We start from the raw sequence: 9,485 nt of genomic DNA, 5'->3' as shown, positions 1-9,485 counted from the left end.
TGTGTACGGGATCTCCTTCTTTGGGTCACGACGCGAAGCTCGTGACCATGGATGAGGGTTGTAGATAGAGTGGTATGGTGGCAGTTCACTTCGGTCAATTTGAATGAATCCATACCATTTTGTAGACTTGTGCAGCAAGATGAGGGCAACGTCTACTTCTTTTCATTTCGTCTTCTCCCTTCAGGGGTGGCCACAGCAAATCGGTGTCCTCCATCTAACCCGGTTTTGTGCATCCTCTCTCACACCAGCTACTTTCATGTCCTCTTTGACAACGTACATAAACCTCTTCGGTCTTCCTCTCGGTTTCCTGCCTGGCAGTTCAAGGCTCAGCAGCCTTCTCCAGACATAGTCACTCTCTCTCCTCTGGATATGTCCAAACCATCTCAGTCTGGCCTTTCTGACTTTCTCTCCAAAGCCTCGAATATGAGTTGTCCCTATAATGTACTCATTCCTGATCCGATCCAACCTCTCACTCCCAAAGAAAACCTCACCATCTTTCTCTCTGCTACCTCCAGCTCTACTTCCTGTCTTTTTCTTCAGTGGCACTTTCTCCAGTCCAAACCACATGGCTGCTCTCATCACCGTTTTATACAACATAACTGTCCTCCTAGCTGAAAGCCTTTCATCACACATCATACCTGGCATTTTTTCTCCAGCTATTCCAGCCTGCCTGGACACACTTATTTACCTCTTTTATACATTCTCTCTCCGTCGCTCCGGACAGTTGAGCCCAAGTACAGTGATACCTTGGCTTTAGAACTTAATTGGTTCCCAGACAGAGTGTGTAAGCTGAAAAGTGTGGATCCCAAAAATGAATTTCGAATAGGAAACCATTAAAATGAGAATAATCCGTTCCCAGGACCCCATAAAAATTTTCTACTGTCTAATTTTCTAAGCCTTAAAACTACACAAAATATAACTTATTTTAAGTATAATAAATGTGCTATGGTATTATAATTAAAGAAATAAACTGTACTATATAATAAAGTAGCTTTATTGACCTTTGTGATGGTCGTTGATGGCTTGATGGAATGGAGTGCCTGGTTTCATCAGCATCAAACACTTGAGGAGGAACGTAAACTTCTTCTTACACCATCTTGAGGAATAATCCCTTGAAGGTGCTTTCTCTGTGATAATTGTATCTAGTTCCTCGTCAATTGTGTTCTGTTTACCTCGGTTGATACCTTTTTGCAACACGTGTACAGATGGCTTGTGCGGGTTGTTTGTGGAGCCTGATTGATGGGATATTTTAACCTTGCAGTCTACACTCTGCCTTTAAAGAAAGTTGAAACTCTCTCACTGTCTTCTGCCTGTCTCTTGTTTAAACCACCTCCCTCATTGCTGCATTCTTGACCAATCACATGGCTTTAACCGAAGACTGGGGGTGGGGAATAGAGGACAAAAACAGTCAGCTGCCATTTTGTTGTTAGAACGGCCTCGTTCGCGAACGACACATCAATCATTGAGGCAGCTCCGTGTAGTAAAAAAGTTCATATGTGAATGTGAATTTCGTATGCCAAGGTAAAATGTTCCTAAATGTAACCGAATCAGAATTAGAATCAGAATCATCTTTATTGCCAAGTATGTAGAACACACAAGGAATTTGTTTCCGGTAGAACACGCTGCACTAGTATCATCATCAAAAAATTGTGGCAAAAAAGTGGCATTATACAGTTCCATTTGGGCTACTGTTGAAAGAGTTCAAAGAGTTCAAAGAGTTAATGGCTTGGGGGATGAAGCTGTTTAAATGTGTGCTGGATTTGGTGCGCATAACGTTCGTAAATTGAAAAGTTCGTAAAGCAAGGGGTTCATAAATCGAGGTATCACTGTACTTCAAATCCTCCACCTTCTTGATCTCTTCTCCTTGTATCATCCACTGGCTTTCACTGGCTTCAAAGCAAATTCTTAGAATTGTTAGAAGTACTTGTAAAATGCTTTGTTTGATCGCAATTAATTGTGTCCAAAGATTTCCTCTGTGGTTGCGGCCAAATGGAACGACTGTCCAACGACAAACTGCGGTTGAAGCAATCTGACAAATGTCTGGCTCATTTTCTAGTAGGCCTGCTATCCTCCTACGACTCACAGCCAGAGAACAGCAACACATCCAAGACTGTCAAATATCTCTTGGACTTTCTCCCATGCATTCTCTTGTACTATATATATCATGTTTCTGAGACAGATGCAAAGGCATGAAGCTATTTTGCTTTAATCTATTATTGCTTTGAGCGGCAGATCAAGGTAACTTCTTTGAAGCATTTTTCGTCAAAAACTTGACATTAATTACTTGACCGAACTAGGTGACTGATTAAAAAATGGACTGCTTCATGCGGCATCTTGTAGCATTTTATCGTCAGTAATTATGACTGTGATGATCAGGGGAGGGCGGCCCGGTAGCCGAGTGGTTAGCACACCGGCTTCACAGTGCAGAGGTCGCCGGTTCGCGTCCCGGTCCGGCCTCCCTGTGTGGAGTTTGCATGTTCTCCCCGGACCCGCGTGGGTTTTCTCCGGGTCCTCCGGTTTCCTCCCACACTCCAAAAACATGCATGGCAGGCAGATTGACCACTCCAAATTGTCCCTCGGTGTGAGTGTGAGAGTGACTGTTGTATGTCTTTGTGTGCCCTGCGATTGGCTGGCAACCAATTCAGGGTGTCCCCCGCCTCGTGCCCGAAGACAGCTGAGATAGGCTCCAGCAACCCCCGCGACCCTAATGAGGAATAAGCGGTACGGAAGATGAGATGAGATGAGATGAGATGAGATGATCAGGGGATCCCCTTAGTGTTCAACAGGGTTCTGTATCAGTGACATTTTACATTTTGCGTGGACGACTCCAAAAAGCAGGGAGGATCAGGGACCAAATTGCAAACAGGAGTACCGTGGAGGGCCTTTCTTCGTATCATGGGCTCCTCATATCAGTCTGTCTCCACAAAGTCTTGAGTAAGCAGTGTATCAAGGTTAACAGATGGCTCCAATAATGAACTTGGTTCACTCTGCGTATCAGAAGGTTATACAGGCTAAAGTAAACATGGCGGAAGACGCACATCATGACGTTATTTTCATGACATATCATTGAAAAAAGCAAAATACCATGGCAGAGGCTTTACTAAATATGAGTCCCGTGTTGTTGTTGTGCTCTCCGGCATTTTTGAACCTTCAATCAATCATCTCTACAGTTTTGATTGCTATTAGCGATGTTGATTGCTATTAGTTGGTGCGACATCCTACCTGTCATCCAGTGGTGGGCCGTCAGCGCTAGCAAGGCCGTCTCTGCTGGCCTAACATAATCAGACATCATTATCATAATTATAATAAAAGTCAATTTCATTAAAAAAGTATATATATATATATATATATATATATATATATATATATATATATATATATATATATATATATATATATATATATATATATATATATATATATATATATATATATGTAACATGTAATTGATATACAGTATACACATGTAATTGATATACAGTTGCGATAGCCAATCAGATCACGAGTTGGCACAGTAAGGCCAGCTAGAGGGCTTCGCGTTGAACATGACGTACGCGTCCTGTGATTGGATACTCACTTTACCTCAGCCCTCAGCGGATGCAGCGCTATGCAAATCAACCAAGCTGACAACAGATCAGACCCGGAAACTTTAACAGAAAAACCAAGTATATCTACTCGCTTTTTTAACCCACAATGGCTGAAGGAGAGGACAACTCGCTGTCACATGTAGGTAGGCCTATTCTCAAGAACAAATGAAAAAGATTTGTTTCCTTTTATTTTCAACAAATAGTTCGTTTTGTGAGCGTCTTGTTGTTTTGCTTATATTAAACTGGCATTTTGTAATTTAGCGTAAAATCCTGTTAAAGATTGCATATTCTTTGTGGACTTCATAAAACTTTGTGGACAAATGATTTTAAATTTCCTTTTATTTTTAAGTGTTTGCAGTATCACGTATCGTGACAAGTTGCTAATTGCTGATGCAGATTTATTGATGTGTAATTGCTCCGGAAAATAGCCTGTTTTGTAGACGATTAAGGTGATGCCACGCCCACTACTGCGTGCGTGTGCTTTTTTAAATATCTCCAGCCGTTATGTCATAAATTATGGTATTATGAGGGATATTTGTTCAAGTCGGACTAAGCAGGACTTCACTGCAGGCCTAGGTGTGAAATGTACGGACCGACACTGCTGTCATCGATTCACTACCACCTGGACATCGACCCACGGAAGGACAGCTCAAATATTCAGCGGCTGACCGCCTTGCTATCCACTTAAAATGGACAAGCTCCCTGCCGATCCTCCACTTTGCTGACATTGCCCGTCATCCCCCGCGGATATACGTCTACCGTGGGTTTTGTCGGAGACTCCGACTTGATGACTCAGAGGAATTCACCTCCCTGCGCTCAACCCGCCGTCGGCGTCACTGGAATAACCACCGTTCCGTGGATCGCAGCGCGCTAGCTGGCCTTGCTAGGGTGGTTAATTCTCCCAACCACAATGGTCATCCCCGACTGTCGTCTTCGGCCTACTAAACATCCGCTCTCTTACTGGAAAGCGTGAACTAATCTAGGTTATCCTCAAAGACCGGACGCTTGACTTTCTTTGCCTAAATGAAACATGGCCAATTCCTGGTGACTTCGCAGCTAAATGACTCTACTCCTCCCGGATTTGTGTATATTCCCAAACCTCGCCATTCTAGCCATGGAGGTGGCCTAGCTAATTTTTATCGTGACATTTGGAACGTCGTCCATGTCTCACTTCCTGAAATGCGTTCATTTGAATGCATTGCATGCCAAATTTCTGGTCCAACTCCCACGATTTTAGCTATTTACCACACCCCAACACCACACCGTGACTTTTTAAACTAATTTTCTACGATTCTCACCCATCTCTCCTCTCTCTCTCTCAGAATATAATTATTCTGGGAGACCTTAACATTCACATAGACAATCCAACTACAGTGAGACCTCAACTTACGAACTCCTTATAATAAGAACTTTTCATCATACAAACGTCAAATGAAAATTAAGCCTTATAATAAGCACTATTTTCATAATACACACCCACCACGGCCGGTCCATCAAGCACACGACCTTCGGATCTGGCGGAGTGATCTTTGGCGTAAGAACACGACCGAACAGCGGCTTATTCGCCCCGCCCGCCTTCTTTTGTAGCGTTTTATTCCGCATCCGTGGAATCATCGGACTCGTGCCTTTTGTTGTCATAAAATCTCTGCCAGCACCTACGGGACTCGAAGTGAATGCAGATGACATCGAGCAGCTTGTTGCTGACCGTAATGAGGTCAACGACAAAGAGAATTTGATTTGCCTTCAAGAGGACAAGCAGAAGCTGGCCATTCAACCGTTGATGTGCAGACTTTTATTGAACAGTTCCATCCAGAAAAGGCTATGACAATCATCAAAATGATGAATGATAATTTATTTATTATTGGGTCGTCAGAGGCACTCAAAGACTCCTTCTCCAACACTGACTGGAACATGTTCAGACAAGCGGCCACCTACAACAACACCACCGACCTCCAAGAGTACACAGACTCTGTTACTACATGAGAAAGTGCATGGATGACGTGCTGTCACCAGATCTGTCACCATCCTGGCCAACCAGAAGCCATGGCTGACGGGTGAAGTCCACCGGCTCCTTAGGGCTCGGAACGCTGCCTACAGAGCTGGCAATGAGCTGGCCTGAGGACAGCCAGGGCCATCCTGTCACGTGGCATCAGGATGGCCAAGCGACAGCACTCCAGGAGGATGGCCAACCACTTCAGAGACAGCAGAGACATCAGGAACCTGTGGCGTGGGATACAGACCATCACAGACTACAAGCCCCCTCCACAGACCTGCGAGAACTCCACCACACTGCTGAACCAGCTGAACGACTTCTTCGCCCGCTTCGAGGCAGACAACAGCACTCCAGCACAGAAGACCCCACCACCTCCTGGCGAACAGGTGCTGACACTGTCCCAGGACAGCGTGAGTCGATGCCTCAGAGGGACCAACGCACGAAAAGCCCCGGGTCCCAACGGCATTCCTGGCCGTGTTCTGAGAGACTGCGCTGTGGAGCTCACAGATGTCTTCACGGACATCTTCAACACCTCTCTGAGCCAGGCTGTTGTGCCCACGTGCCTCAAAGCCACCACCATTATCCCGGTCCCTAAGAAGTCGTCCCCCACCTGCCACAATGACTACCGCCCGGTCACACTCACTCCCATCCTCATGAAGTGCTTCGAGCGGCTAGTTATGAACCACATCAAGGCTGCCCTCCCCCCCAACCATGACCCCTTCCAGTTTGCATATCGGCCCAACCGCTCGACCGATGATGCCATCTCCAATGCTCTCCACACAGCGCTCACCCACCTGGAGACCAGAGACTCCTACGTCAGAATGCTGTTCATCGACTTCAGCTCAGCATTCAACACAATCATCCCCCAACAACTCACCGATAAACTGAACAAACTGGGGATCAGCACCTCCTTGTGCAACTGGCTGCTGGACTTCCTGACGGGGAGACCACAGGCAGTCAGAGTTGGCGACAACACTTCCAGCACCATCACGCTGAACACAGGTACCCCCCGGGGGTGTGTGCTGAGCCCCCTTCTCTTCACTCTGTTCACGCACGACTGCTCACCATCATCACCCAGCTCCAACCTCTTCATAAAGTTTGCGGATGACACGACTGTGGTGGGCCTCATCAACAACGACAAGGAGACAGCCTACAGGGACGAGGTCAGCCGCCTGGCCACGTGGTGCAAGGACAACAATCTCCGTCTGAATGTGGAGAAGACGAAGGAGATTGTTGTGGACTTCAGGAGAGTGCGCTCCCACCATGCTCCATTAACCATCGACGGTGCTGCAGTGGAGAGAGTGAGCAGCACCAAGTTCCTGGGAGTGTACATATCCGAAGACCTGTCCTGGATCCACAACATGGCATCAATGGCCAAGAGATCCCACCAGCGCCTGTACTTCCTCCGCAAGCTCAAAAGAGTTGGAGCCCCGACCCCCATCACGACCTACTTCTACCGCGGTACCATCGAGAGCATCCTGACCAGCTGTATCACCGTGTGGTACAGCGCATGCACCGTGTCCTGCCGAAAGACTCTGCAGCGCATCGTGAGGACAGCTGAGAAGATCATCGGTGTCCCCCCCCCCCCCTTCAGGACATGTACAACACCCGCCTCACCCGCAGAGCCATCAGGATCGCTGGCGATCCCACCCATCCCTCCCACAGCCTCTTCAGCCTGCTGCCATTGGGTAGGAGACTGCAGAGTCCGAGCCAAGACCAGCAGGCTCAAGGACAGTTTCTGCCACCAGGCAGTCCGGAGACTCAACTCCCTCCCAGCCCTGCCCAGCCTGCCCATTACCACTGCCACACTCACCGAACTCTGAGTACACGCTACATGCTGTACGATCATCCTGAACTCTATTTTTTTTGTTCCTTCTCATTTTTTTCTGCAAGACCTCACTTCAACCCTTTCTTGTTGTTTGTTTTTGCAATACTACATTACGTCACTTTATGTACGTCACTTCCTCACTTTAGATATGTCACTACCTCACTTTACATACGTCACTGCCTCACTTTCCAGACGACACTACCTCACTTTACATACAGAAATTACATGTATTTTCTGTTGTCAATTGTATGTCTTTTTAGCCATGTTATAAGTGCTTTGATTGTTTTGCACACTGGGTCCGAGAGGACATTAATTTCATCTGTGCTGTATGTCATGCATATTAGCATATTTGACAATAAAGCTGACTTTGACTTTTTTATACATAGGATAAGGTAGGTTGTGTGTAGTTTTATGGCTTATTTAGTTTAAAAGTATATTTTATGGAAAACCGGGAATGGACTATTCCCATTTTAATGGATGAGAAGGTTTCTTCAGCCGTCATCTGTACTTTTTTGAAGGTGTCGGACGTTTCGCCTCCTATCCAAGAGGCTTCGTCAATGAACTAAAGTCTTACTGGTCGTATCGGCCCTATTTATATATCCCTAATGTCCAGACATGGTGGCGCTGGACACAGCTATGATAGGTCCCTACTCTCAGGTTGGGGGAGCAGAGGACCACTCCCTGTGGCCCCACTGATTGTTCCTACATTCCTGACTAACGACTGGCCTGTTTGCCCCACTCCCTCCGGTATCACCTCATAAGCATTACGAAAGTTGCCTAACCTGTTTTGCCGAAGCAGGCTATTATATGAACGATCCAAATTGAACCTCACCCCACCAGACCGGTTCAATGAAGGATTTTGTTGTTTTATAAGAATCGCTTCTTTTACCCCCCTTTCAAACCATCTATGTTCTTTCGCTAAGATTTTAACCTCATTGTTGTCAAATGTGTGGTTGCTAGCTTTTAGTGTACTGCCGATTGAGGCCCACCATTATTATCCCTGCGATGTTGATAAAGTCTTTTTTTTGAGAATTTGTTGATTCTCCCCAATGTACTGCTCTTTACAATTTTCATTCTTACAATGTATTGAATAAACTACATTACTTTGTTTTTCATTTGGCAACCTATCTTTTGGATGCACTAATTTTTGCCTTAACGTGTTTATCGGTTTGAAATAAGTAGGAATTTTGTGTTGCCAAAGGACTATGACAGCGGAGGGGCCGGGCCAAGCCGCTCCAACCCAAGCGGACAATTTGGCAGGTCAATCAATTGAGATGTCTTCATCTTTTGTTTAGCAACAGCTGAACGTTGTGTGGCGCAAAAAGAGAAACGACGCACGGCAGACGATTTGAAAGACTTGACTTGATGAGCAATTATTCCACTCAAGAGGATCTTGGGGGTGTCTTCTTTCTACTCCTCTCTCTCTAGCTCTCCCTCTCTTTTTCTCTCTCTCTCTTTCTCTCTCTCTGTCTTTGCCTCTCTCTCTCTCTCTGTCTCTCTCTCTCTATCATTCCCCCTCTCTCTGTCTCTCTAACCCAGGGGTGTCAAACTCATTTCGCATCGCGGGCCACATACGGCCTAGGGAGATGTCAAGTGGGCCGGACCATTAAAATTATACCATACTCTGCTAAAAATAGAAAAAATATCATGTATTTTCTTTGTTTTGGTGTAAAGAAGCACAAGAACATTAGGAAAATATTGAAATTTAATGAACTATCCTTTTACAAATCATTTCATGAAACACCTCATATTTCCTGAGACAAATGTGCAATTTACTTTTATCATTCACAAATATGCATTGCAACTGATCCCACTGATTGTACAAAGGCACAAAACTTTAATTGGTACTGAAAAATATAGTAATGCACTTTAAGATTAAATGAGACTTTTAAAGGAAGGGAATTTTTAAAACCACTTACACATACGCATATAAAATCTAAATGTAATCCCGGCGTACACTCAGGAGAGTGATTTTAAATGTGTAATGAAGAAAATGTTCACCTGTCCTGTAAATCTGTAAACTTCATACATGAAACATACATACACATACAATACATACTGAAAATTTATGGAGTGT

Source organism: Hippocampus bargibanti, linkage group LG02 (genome assembly GCF_051943395.1).
Source record: "Hippocampus bargibanti isolate YZ-2025 linkage group LG02, ASM5194339v1, whole genome shotgun sequence".
Lineage (NCBI taxonomy): Eukaryota > Metazoa > Chordata > Actinopteri > Syngnathiformes > Syngnathidae > Hippocampus > Hippocampus bargibanti.
This window is presented reverse-complemented; position numbering follows the sequence as displayed.